Source organism: Lampetra fluviatilis, chromosome 5 (genome assembly GCF_964198595.1).
Source record: "Lampetra fluviatilis chromosome 5, kcLamFluv1.1, whole genome shotgun sequence".
NCBI classification, from domain to species: domain Eukaryota; kingdom Metazoa; phylum Chordata; class Hyperoartia; order Petromyzontiformes; family Petromyzontidae; genus Lampetra; species Lampetra fluviatilis.
Window position 1 is genome coordinate 11,198,649 of NC_136279.1, and position 13,138 is coordinate 11,211,786.

The 13,138-nt window shown below is 43.3% G+C and overlaps 1 long non-coding RNA gene across 1 annotated transcript in view; it reads right to left on the bottom strand.

Moving 5' to 3' along the window:
- LOC144932220 (uncharacterized) overlaps nt 1-12,882 on the bottom strand; it is a 91,114-nt gene extending 78,232 nt beyond the window's left edge. The window contains exon 1 of the long non-coding RNA XR_013636866.1: nt 12,698-12,882. This is a non-coding gene — a long non-coding RNA (uncharacterized LOC144932220). The remainder of the gene's footprint in view (nt 1-12,697) is intronic.
- Nucleotides 12,883-13,138: the final 256 nt, after the last annotated feature.

Consider the following 13,138-nt stretch of genomic DNA (forward strand, 5'->3'; position numbering starts at 1 on the left):
AAATTACGAAATATGCATGAAAATGCCTTTGTCGGTTTGCCTTAACCACTTTACCATGAACGAATTGCGATAAAAATTAAATGTCTCATTCATTTCAGAGTAGATTGCAGTTTAAGTTTTAAATACAGGACTGTAATCTGAATGTATCTTTACTTTACAAAATTATTTGTAAAGCGTATATTATTGCGGATGTCATTCGGTAAATATTAATTTCTCTAAATGTAAATGAGTTAGAAGTGACAGTGTGCAGTTGAAGTGCATGTACAGTTTTTAAACATGCTTTTAGGAATTACAATCTTGCTTTAATAGTAGTTAATGCAATACGAATATATTGCACTTCCGATTAGCATGTTACTATTTTTATCTTACTAGGTAAGGCTCATTGAGCTATGTTGCTCTTTTTCAGAAGCAACCTGGCCTTAAATAATGTGGACATTTCTCGCAACAAAATACTCTAAACATATGTTTCTAAATGTGGAGGGAAAAACCGGAGAACCTGGAGAAACGGCTTCGTACGGTGCTAAAGAAGTCCAACATATGCCATATATCCCCAAACATTCGGCGGCTTAATTTTCATTCCAAAAATGCCATGTTATATTTGTGTTGCAAATTGCAAATAGAAACCCAAACACATTGAATTTTGACTGCATTCATTATTCTAAGCCTCTTAATATTCTGTCAGGAACATGAACAAGTTGACATTTAATTTCATTATATTACTCTTTGGTACGTGTTTAGAAATTCATGTTACGAAACACTTTTTGGTGAAATACAAGAGGCATTTCCGGACGCTTTGCAGGCACAGCAGGGCAATACATACTGAAAAGAATGAGGAATGCGTACGCATAAACATTCTGCAGACATACGATGTATTTCCCGAATGAAGGGAGATCCAAAATAATCAATCACAGGCAATTGGCAAGAGGAATCTGTTTAGCCTCTACTTCAGCACACATCACAAGTACTGTCAGAGAGGCAACATATTTCTCCCATATTTCCTCCTTCATCCAGAGACGATATTGAAAAGTGCCGCTATTTGATCTCGACTGTCCATTCCTGTAATGCTCTTTCATCAGAAGTTCACGATGCCTCCTATTCGGTAACATTATTTACAGCCGAGGCAACTTTTCTTCAAACATCAAGCTACAAGTGCAACCACCGCGGCAGAGATGGCCACTCAGGCATCGATCGGTCTTCAGAGCCACGGTCACATGCACATGACGGGAACACAAAGGACCACAAGAATTTATACCCATTTGAGAATCCAAATGAGATCAAGGACTCTCCACACCACGTCAGTGATGGGGGTTGTTTGACCATACCTCATCGTGTTGGTCACTACAGCTTGATGGAGGGGCCCACCAGGATCAGTTAAGATTTCACTCCCCACTGATGCTCGCCATGGAGGATCGAGTCAAGGCCAAAAAAACCGTGACGGTCTGGTAAATGTGTAAGGTTTCCATTGTCGCACAAGAGAGAAAGAACATACATCCAACAAGAAACGAATGAATTTCGATTTTAAGCTTTCGTGACTGCAGGGATTCGTCTTCTTGGTTCTTTCGGTAAAGTCACGTAGAAGGGAAATAATAAAATAAAACAAATAAAACATAATAAAATACAATTCTCACGACGTTTCGGCCACAACGCAAGCAGCCGTCCTCAGGTTTCAGACGCTGTCTTTCCGACAGACCTGTTTTTCACCTGAGGACGGCTGCTTGCGTTGTGGCCGAAACGTCGTGAGAATTGTATTTTATTATGTTTTATTTGTATTACTTTAACAGGACCCTGCGGGGTGGGCTGGTAGGAATAATACTAATACCGGTACAGGGATATCGACCGCACACACACGCGCACACACACACGCACATACACGTACACACGCACACACACACACGCACACACACCGCACGCACGCACACACACACACGTACACACACATGCACGCACGCACACGTAATGAAGTTGTGTTGCTACGCTTCCAGTTCGCCGTGAATAACGATCCGAAGCCCAATAGCGCCTATTCATCACGCCGCTCGAGTGGGCCGGACACGCACACACGCACGCACACACACGCACACAGTCACACATATACACACACGCACGCACACACAGACACGCACACACACGCGCATACACACGCGCACGCACGCAAACACACACGCACACACACGCGCATACACACGCACACACACATACACACGCGCACACACACACACGCACCTCTCACCTGCAAGGCAGCGGTCGCCGCTTCTCCTCCCACATCTCTCGTCGCGGCAGCTGTAACGATGGTGCAAGTTTGTTTTTATCATCAATTCCTCCTCCACCCCTCCCCGCCACTGTTCACCCACCAGAATAAATGAGTTCGCCCATAGTCAGTCGATCAAAAAGTTTCGCCGTGAGGCGCCGGAAGCGACGGCCATCTTGTTTCATTCACATCGCAGGGGGAGCGGGCGGCCATCTTGTCGGACAGGGTCATGCCAAGTGTTTGCAGTAGGGGGCGATGTTGATACACGGACGGACGGACGGACGGACGGACGGACGGACGGACGGACGGACGGACGGACGGACGGACGGACGGACGGACGGACGGACGGACGGACGGACGGACGGACGGACGGACGGACGGACGGACGGACGGACGGACGGACGGACGGACGGACGGACGGACGGACGGTATAATCTATTGGTGGTCTGGTCCACTTCGTTCCTACCAGTATTATTTCCCTTCTACGTGACTTTACCGAATGAACCAAGAAGAAGAAACGAATGATTACATCTTATACACTGGCCCATTCATACAATCAGTGGGCTACATTAGATGAGAGGTAGCAGAAGAGAAGTGGAGAGAGGAAAAGAGGAGTACCTGGGCCAACCCTGATGTTTTTGTTGGCCGGGTAACATGCACTCTCGTGCTTGCGGAGCTGGTATTGGTAGAAGTTGGGCATTACCACTCAGAGATAGAATGGTAAAGCAGTGGAGGAGGAATTGTTTTAAACCTGTGGATATGCTGAAAGCAAATTTGAAGATGTACAGTTGCCAATGAATATAAAAGCCGAGACAAATGGCAAGGGAGATTGAGGAGACCTGAAGTGGGTGTTGTGTTGCAGAAGAAATATTGGAAGAAAAAGACAATACATACAGTATGTGCCTCCTGCTGAAGGAAAGGCATTGCACCCAACTGTGCTACGAGGTCACATGGCGTGAGATAAAGAAGAAATGACTGTAAACCAACAAGCCTGTGAATAATCATCACGGTGAAGACACGTCAATGTCGGACATTGACAAAAAAAAGAACGTAATTATCCGACACTTAGTCAAGATCCGACCACACCTACCGTTCAAGAAAGAGGACCATCATCATCATCACCACTCTACACGTCGCCAAGACCTCGACCACATCCTGGTAAATCACCAGCTGCATCAACCAGCTGGCTGCTGTGTCATCACCCGAGAGACGGCGTGTGTCTGTGTGTGTGTCACGAGTTCACATTCAACCCGGACGGGATATTCCTACACGCCTGCCATGTCACCGTCTCAATGCTTGCGTGAGAAATCGTCTGCTGCAGACTGAAAGCCGATGGTTGCCTTTGTTGCATTGTTTGTGTAGCCGGTGAGCGGTCACCTGTGATTTAATACCACGTATAATTGTGCACTCTGCTAATAGCTACGGTTAGCGAGGTGCGGTTTTTTGTTATTGTATTATTTAATGCAACGGTGATCAGGGATTGGACCCCGATCTCCCCATGTGCACAGCAGTGCATGGAGCACGTCCCCAATTTAGATGTGGGCTGACCTCCGGACTGCTGCTGCTGCGGTGTTGTGACGTGGAGGGTGTCTCTGGTCGCTCTTGCAGAGACGCAATTTGCCCTTCCGATGAACACATCAAAATTAAGTTTTGCCGTTTCACAAACCCACCTGGGGTTTCAGCTGTTGTGGAGTCACCCACTTCTCCGGGAAGACGGAACACAACGCAGAGGACCTACTCATCGTCACCCAACGTTACTCTTTTTTATTGTTGTTGTTGTTGTTGTCTATTTAGCCGACCTGTCCCCCTTGCCAGGATTCACGACGGAAGAAGAGGGATAGGGTGGATCGGCTACATTTGCCTTATCATGAACTTCTCTTTGTGCCCTGGGTTATGCCGTATTCACCTAAATTCTGACAATTAATTTCCTTTTTTTTTTTCTATAACAGTATCAAGTATTCTTTTGACTGAGTGCTCTGATTATGACTAAATAAGAGACATGGTTGTATTAATATTTGCGTGTGTGTGTAGTTGAACAGTGTATCAAATCCATCCATTCAATGCGAGATAGCTAAGAATATGGACAATAATGTTGGCTTCTGTCATTGTGTATAATGAATCAATCATACCCGAGACAAATAAAATATCAAAATAATTGACAGATACCTGCCACAACTACACCAGGCAAAAAAATAAATAAACATTCCCATTCCTCAACCGCTCCACGCATTCAACAGTAGTGCATATCCAATGTACATATAATAAAAATTCAATTTCTATATGAGACTTCTCTATTGAATATGCACAGTGTCTAAAGCATAATAAACAGTAGCGATCTCATGAGCAAGCATACTTTGCAGGGCATTTTATTTTAAGAATGCAGTATGCTGCAGATGACACCACTGCACCTTAATCTCACGATTTGAAAATATTTACACGTAGTTATATGTTTATATGCTACAAAGTTAATTTCAAACTTCTACCTGACAATTATGGTAACTTTTAACCAATTGCTCCGTTTAACTTTCAAGCTAATTGCTTTTTCCAGATGATGTTTTCTCCATGCGCGTCACATGTAATACTGCGAGTTGCAGTGTTCGTCGGACAAATGACATAAGTACAATGAGACTAACCGTACATCGTTTGAGATAAGTGCTCGAATGGTGCTATCGTGATTATTTATTTCTCTAGCCGCGTGCTCTTGAAATCGGTGCACTCGCAGTCATTTCTCTAGTGCGTCAAGCACTAGTCATCAAACTGTCAATATTATCCACAGTGGCAAAGATTATCGCTCGCATATTTTGCTACAATACAGTAATCCTCTGGGACGGAACGAAGTCGTACATCGAGGACCCCCCACCATTTTTTTGCAAAAAAATCTAAAAAATATATACATCTTCAGAAAAAATGCAAATAGATTCACAAGAGCGGAGTTGAAAACGCTGCACGTGTCCTTGCAAACGCAACGAGTTGGGCTTTGTTTGCTGTACGTTACCAGCAGTTAATTGGCGAAGAGCTTGGCGAGTCTCCCCCTCATTTGTGGCACGACCAGCGGGGCATGCTTGCCCCAGTTTTCCCTCTCCCGAGCTCCGCGTGTTGGTAAAATTGTTACTGGTAGGAACCCACTGGTTCCACCAGCCCAGAGGGGATTATTGTGTCCGTCCGTTCGTCGTGCAGGGAGGGGCTGGGTGGGGAGGGGAGGGTGGATAGGGGCTGGGTGGGGAGGGGCTGGGTGGGGAGGGTGGGGAGGGGCTGGGTGGGGAGGGGAGGGTGGGGGGTGGGAGCTGTGGGGCTGGGTGGGGAGGGGCTGGGTGGGGAGGGGCTAGGTGGGGAGGGGCTGGGTGGGGAGGGTGGGGAGGGGCTGGGTGGGGAGGGGAGGGTAGGGAGGGGCTGGGTGGGGGGTGGGAGCTGTCGGGCTGAGTGGGGAGGGGAGGGTGGGGAGGGGCTGGGTGGGGGGTGGGAGGGGTGGGGCTGGGTGGGGAGGGGCTGGTCACCCCGTGGTGCCCTTATAAAACTCAACGTTTAACCTATTCACGCCGGCTTGTCCCCGCCCTCACAGTCGGGCATATTTGCGGAATACACCACGCCGCCGTTGACCCTGGCCATTGACCGAGCAGGCCAACGTTCCTACCAGCTCCCTCCGCAGGATTGTGTTATCGTGGTGTTTTGTTGTTGTTTGCAGTGACAAAGTTATGTTTACGACCCCCGTTACGTCACCCAAACGACCAAGTGGCCTTAACTGGGCAAGAAGTGCAGCGTAAATCCATCTCCTTTGGGAATGAAAATGCAGATCGTAAGGAGGGGGTGGGGGTAAAGGTGGGAGAGATGAAACGTTAAATGGCGCGTTTGTTAGGGTTGGTGCAGTCCACCTTAAAGACCACTTTAAACCAAGCAGACAAGTGAAGGCTACTGTGCAGCAATGTTTTCCTATTGTATCCCCATCTCTGAAGTCCTGTAACAACATCCCTATGCCTCCAACGTTATATCTACCTCCGGTAACAAAGTTTATGATAATAAGGTGATATCATGGAACGCATGAACTTCGTTAACCGAGGTATTACGGTATTTATAAAGATATTTACGTCTAATCTTAAAAAAAAATCTTGAAGGTTTGAAACTGTTGAAGGTGACTTGATAAACATCAACTGTAAGTTTTTTCGGTAAAGTCACGTAGGTAAAAAAGAAAATAAATTAAATCACGACGTGTTACTTGTATCACTTCGCTGTATCACTTGATACAGTAATTTTTCTGTGACGGTTCCACCTGAAGACGGAGGCTTATGTTGCCTCCGAAACCAAAGAGTATGGACCCTTGCAGTCACGAAAACTTCAAATCTAGAATCAACGGTAAGCCCACACATATTAGGATGTAGACAATATTTTACACGGACAAATTGTTGAGGTGTACATTCTATATTTAGGAAAATTAATCTGAATTTTGAAATTGGTACTTTGGACAGCACTTTCATATAACATATAGTACTAAATATTTCACTGTGGCGGTTAGTCTTCCATAATTTAATGGCAGAATGTCCAATATGACAGCTACAGTCGGTTGCAAAACTTGCACTTAAAGACACCAGTGGCAATTTTGAGGGGGCTAGATATGCTCACAAGTAAGACTGATGGATGGACCTTACGCAGTACAGATACACATCGTAGTTGGTAGGAAAATAACTGAGAAACAATGCAGATAACAATTGTATACGACATTTACACATGTTACAAAGCAATTGCGTTTTACAAATTATTTCCTGAGACTCAAATGGCAGCATGGTCAATTAAACTACTGTAAATACCTAAATATTGCACAAAAATGATCTCTCAACCACTAAATACTGTAATTAAGCTGTTGATAAGTAATGCTTTATTGGTCAAAGGTAGTTTTTTTCCCACAGTACAAATGAGCCAAATGTAATAACTTTCAGTTTGGCATGAAATCTAGTGATCATTTCGCCTTCCTTTTTGAAATGGTGTAAGTTTGGCATCAAGATAACGATTTGTATTTGATAAGGTGCTTAAATGCTCCAGAATCTCAAACCACCTTATATTATATCTCATCGCAGTTATTCCAATGCCCAGCAATAATTAGTTTTTTTTAAGCCTATTCTGCATGAATGGAAATGCATAGAAGTGGCTTGGACAACTGTATTCTGCTGAAATAATCACTCCTCTTTCTTTTGCCTGATTTACACTTTAACGGTGACAAATTTCAGCACTATTTTTCATTATACTGATGACTTTAATCAAATAAATGTTTCACAAATATATGCGGGAAATGGCTAGAGCAATGGCGCAGTGCGACCTGAGTGATATCTTAAGGGTAAGCAACCACTGACCGATAATTGTTTTTTACCCTTCTATCTGGCAACAAAACTGACACCTTTTTTACAAGGAGTCATGTTTGCATAGACCACAATACCTGCAGTCATAATACAAACAAAAAACATAACTCTGATAATGTATGCACTGTCCTTGAAGTTGATTGGTCCACACCCGACACAGCTTTCCTTAGAGCCTAGTCTCACATGGGTTGGACCAGATGACGCCAAAAGGCGCACAACTCAAAGACAATGCACCATCAGAGTATGAGAGCTGTAAAAAAAGGTGTCAGTTTTGTTGCCAGATAGAAGGGTAAAAAAACAATTATCATATTTTTTACTGGCAAATGAGGTTCCAATGGTGTAAACCCACTGACCCTTCAGATAAAGTGGTGACGTCTTCATCCAGTCGTGGATTAACAAAATGGGCTGAAAATTAATGTAATGTTCATACAACCTGATTCACTTTCGAGAGAACCAATATGCGAATGTTTGCTCTCAGAAAATATCATTCCTTTTAAGTGGCATTTTATAATAGAACAGAGAGAATCTATAAGACGATGTATATGCGTGTTTGATCGTAATCTTGGTGAAAAATATCATAGCTACTTTTTCCAATTGTTACACTCAAAAACTAAGATCAAATTTCTTATGTGTGCAGTACTCTTCATCGGCCTATGCTTGGAAGATCAAAGCCAAGGTCATCCAATACAGTTCCAAGGTAAACATCATTTATTAAACAGAAAACCCTTAACTTACAATCAGAACACAAATATATTTTTACTTTTGGTCGACCCTATGTCTCTTTTTTTTTTTAAGTAAATTTCTTTCAGATTGCTGCACAAGATCATTCGTTACACGTGGGAGTAAAAAGTTATCGGCCATTTAGGAAATTAAGAAATCATGCCATTTCGCTGTCATGCGAAAAATCATTCAAGCCGGTCATAGCAGCAGCCTGAATTAAACCAAGTGGCTGACTGATTGAACGAGTGGCATGCAATCGGAAGGATGCAAGTTCAATTCCTGGTCTGGTGTTAACTCAGCCCATCATTCCTTTGAGGACATTAACTCAAGTACCGTTTTGTTGAGTTTATTTCAGAATCATAGAAGCATTACTCAATAGTTTCTCAATACAGAAAGTCGAATAATCTGATCTAGAAGAAAATTCAAAATAATATTCACAATCTATAGCTTGCAATACAACGCAAATTGGGTCACGATGTTATGTAGCTATGGCAAACACACTCAATGGAGACTAAAGGACAGCCCAAGCAAGGTATAACTAAAATAAAGATGGAATGCGTCCCTACACTTTTAATAGTGTAAAGGTTTAATATATGTAATAGAACGTTGTAATGCTATCATTTAGTGTACTAAGAAGCCAGCAACCTGAGTTTGGATTCCAACCACAGTCTTAGTCCCTCCCTTCACACATAACACATTATTACATTATTAAAGCATCAGATGCTACCTTGTTGTAATGGTTAGCACACTGCATTTTCAATCCAGAGATCGCTGGTTCAATCTCCCCGTGTGGCAGTTGAAGCAATGAAATTAATTCTGAAGCAATGAACACATGTATTGAATCCGCCCTGCCTCTGTCCATTTAGCAGTAAAAATGGGTACCATTTATACAGCAGTAAAAATGGGTACCATTTGTGTATCAGACCTCCCCTCCCCCCTCTCTGTCCATTGTGTTGGCGTGTGCAGCGGCAACCGCGTCCAAGCCGTCGTCCATTGTTTTGGCCCCGCTCCCCCCCGCTCCCCCTCCCGATGCGTTGTGCTTGGCGCTCCGTGCTGTCTTTGAGCCCCGCCCCCCTCCCTCCCGATACGTTCCATTCATTGGCTACCACATTCTGATGAGCCCCCCCTCTCCTCCCCCCTCAACTCGCTTTTAAGGGATTACATCTTGAATCATTGCCTCACTTGATGCAACTAATTCGGCTGTGACGGTCCCACCTGATGACGGAGACTTGTGTTGCCTCCGAAACGTCGTGATTTTTGTTTTTGTTTTTATTTTATTTTCATTAATTTTGATGTTTTACCTACGTGACTTTACCGAAAAAACCTAAGAATAGGGTACCATTTACACTGCAGGCTGTTCTTGTTTTTTTACCAGAGGCTTCTTATACATTATATATACACCAAGTTATCGACAGAGAACAAAGCATTTCAACGTTATTTCACAGTGCCTTACCAAATATCAGGACCAATGTAAATTGAATGTTGGCATCAAACCAGTAATATGTACACATGCAACCCATTCGTCGGTGCACTTTTGGACGAGGGACTCCCCTCGCTGTGTGGGTAGGCTGGACAGATCGGGTTGGTGAAGGTGAGGGGCACTGAATTGGGAGCATAAACGTGCAGTGCAACAAGTGATTGTGTTGCACGGCCCTCTCTTCCCCACCATGTGACTCCCCGAGGCCTCGAACGACCTGTTAATGTACAGTGGTAGCCCATCCAGGATAAAATACGTATTTATACTGGAGGAATCCGATGATCTATGAAGCTATTTTTCACGAATGTCCAGTAGTTTCACGGATGTCCGGTAGCATCCAAACACTATTCAGACCCATCCTGTTAAGTCACTTAGATCTAATACGATTGGGCACATTATAGGTGATTTGGTCAGAGGCTAACTGGAAAAAAACACATTACAACACAAGTCATCCAGACTCATTTACTAAAGGTGTCTTATAGGCTACTGCGTGACTGAGTAGATGCATGAGTGTTTCTGCTGATTAAACCAAATCGGTAGACTGGACAACATTCAATGCATTTGCCATGTTTAATAAACGTCTCCTCATGCAGTCACGAGTGCCTAGGTTAAAGCCAAAGTCACTGTTTAATAAGAAATGGTTTAACCCCAAGAAAGCACCTAGTGCTTAAATTCAGAATTATCCTCAAAGCCACATAGCCACATAAGTGACTCGATTTGGGTACAATAATTCCGTTTTAAGAAAGAAGAAACTCTAGTAAAACATCAATAAATATTGTAAACAGTCCAATTTTACCCATCCAAAATCAGTTTGATGGTAGATGATACAGCTACCACGTGGTTTCAATACACTCGAGAAGATGCACAATTTTTCCATCTCTAAAATCTTACAAATCATCTACAAAAATTATCCACATTCTGTGTTGAAGTAATGTCACAGTGGCTTTCTTATTGCACTGTGAACCTGGTGACAGGAGTTTTATTCCTGGCTACAGATAACAAGAGTGGTGAGCAATATCTGAACCGGTCACGGTCCCCTTCTCCAATATGCACTGACCAGCATGGTGAAGTATGGTCGAACGGACATGGCGTGAGGAGTTCTCCATCCAGCAGTGGAATGACAAAGAGCTGTAAATCATCATTTAGATGCGATTTATAATGTATTCTGAAGTCGTCTAAAATATTCCATCAGATCACATCATGGTAGTTGTTCAAAATCTAAATTTTAGATTTACCAGATTAAAATGTACATAAAAAGGAGGCAGTGTGTGTATTTTATACATGATGGGTATAAAACATCAGACTACAGTTTAAGACAGATTATAATTCAGATTTTTATGATAAACAAGAAGTGTAAATGGAATTTGAGTAATTTCAACCAAGCAAACAATTGTGCGACATTGTGCATATTCAATCGCTGAATACTTTCAAAGATTTAGCCTTTCAAAATGTACAAACAGCAATGTGAAAGCTTAAACCTTTTCAATAAAATATACACATTCTAAATATTGCAACTTTAAAATTCTGTATTTAGTCATTCTTGGTGCTGTGCGGATTCACCGAGGTTGTGTTTCGGTTGTGTGGAAACATTTGTCTCTCGTATCTAATAAGAGAACACACGTCATGGGATTTTTTTTCATGAAATCTCAGTTAAAATATATGTGTATCTTAAGAAAACTAGATTTTTGCAGCCTGTTATCTAGTAGGATGCACATGTTGGACGCTGCTGGTCACAGCTTTAAATTATATGACTAAAATTGGCAGCAAATGGTTTACACACGCGATGAAAAAAAAACCGCTTGGAAGTACAGCTGGGCTACAAAGCTCTGTGGAATGTTCCACAGCCATTGGAGTAACGGATCCTGTTCTCTAAATCGCACTATGGTGCAAATAAATTAAGGCGATTATTGCAGAGTAGTGAGATGCTGTTGTAGTGTAATGCCTCGGACACCAGACTCATAAGGGCGTCAGTTCAATCTCCCGGCACGACAGTTGTGGAAATATATTCATTCTCTCCGTCTCTACCAACCCAGCAGTCTAAATGGGTGCACCAAAATAGTCAATCGCAGAAAAATGTGCGGTGGGATAAATGCTATGAATGTATAACTCTTCTCAGACATCTGCCCAGCATGAAAGAGGAGGCTTCAACACCCTCCGGGGGGGGGACTTTCTAAAGGTCTCTGTAGTGGGGGGGGGGGCTTTTTGCCGACGATGGCGTGAGCAAGCAATTTCAGGGTAAATCAGTTTACCAAGCAAAGGCTCGTCAATCACCCTGCCTCGTTCGCCAAGTGTGAATTGCAGCTGGAAATGAATCCGAGAATTACAGCACGGAAGTACATTTGGGTTATGAATCCCTGCTTGCTTAGTGCCTTCTCTCTGTGTTGGCTGGATGCCATTATGAAGCATTAACGTTTTCATTGCTGAACAAATGCATCCGTATTACATTAGGTTTGCATGTGTACACAATATTACAGTAGGCTAGTCCCTTGTTTTTCTATTATATCATTGTAATGAATATTTTATTGCATTCCCCTTGGTACATGTTGAATTACACAAGTATATCATTGTTGCAATAACATCCGTTGCTGCAAGTGTTTGTGTGTATGTATGTATGTGTGACATGCTACACGTAATGCAATAGTTTGCATCAGATATGTCTGCACGTCTCGGATTGAAGCCAAAACGCCTCAATGCTCAAACAGGCATGAAACAGTGCTAATCTCCATTGGGTGACCTGAGCCAGTAGTGGAAATTCCATATTCCCATGGTGGGGAAATTACAATTACACAACAATCAAACACGCATCCGGACACGTGAAGTGAAATATAAATGCAGATTAATCATAAAAAGCCTGGGATGAAACTTGAATATATGCAAACACACGTAGTCAGAATTAATTATGGTCCTTACCCTATCATAGATGAGAAGTGTCTATTAAAGCTGGGCAACATTGGCGGAGGTCATTGATGTCGCCTTGTGCGAACTCTGCATTGACACGAACCCTGACCTCCTATACTCACTCAGCCGATAGCAACCCGCTCTCCGTCGCAGTGCAGTTGTCAAGGCAAGGCCTGCCGTCCATGACAGACTTTGTGCCTCGCCTAATTTGCCTACCGGGTAGACTGCCCCCTCATCTCACTATTCCCTTCAACTCACTCTCCGCCACAGCAACCAAAGCCCCTCGTTAACCCTTGAGTGGGAGACCCTCTGCTGCCCCTGTGATTAGAAACTGCTTTCCCCCATCCACTGATGATATTGACTACTGGCCCCTGTTTAGGTTCGGGCTCAAGATCTCTCTCTCCCTTCCCCATTGTTGATGATGGTCTCTTTCTCTTCATAAATTATCCAAAT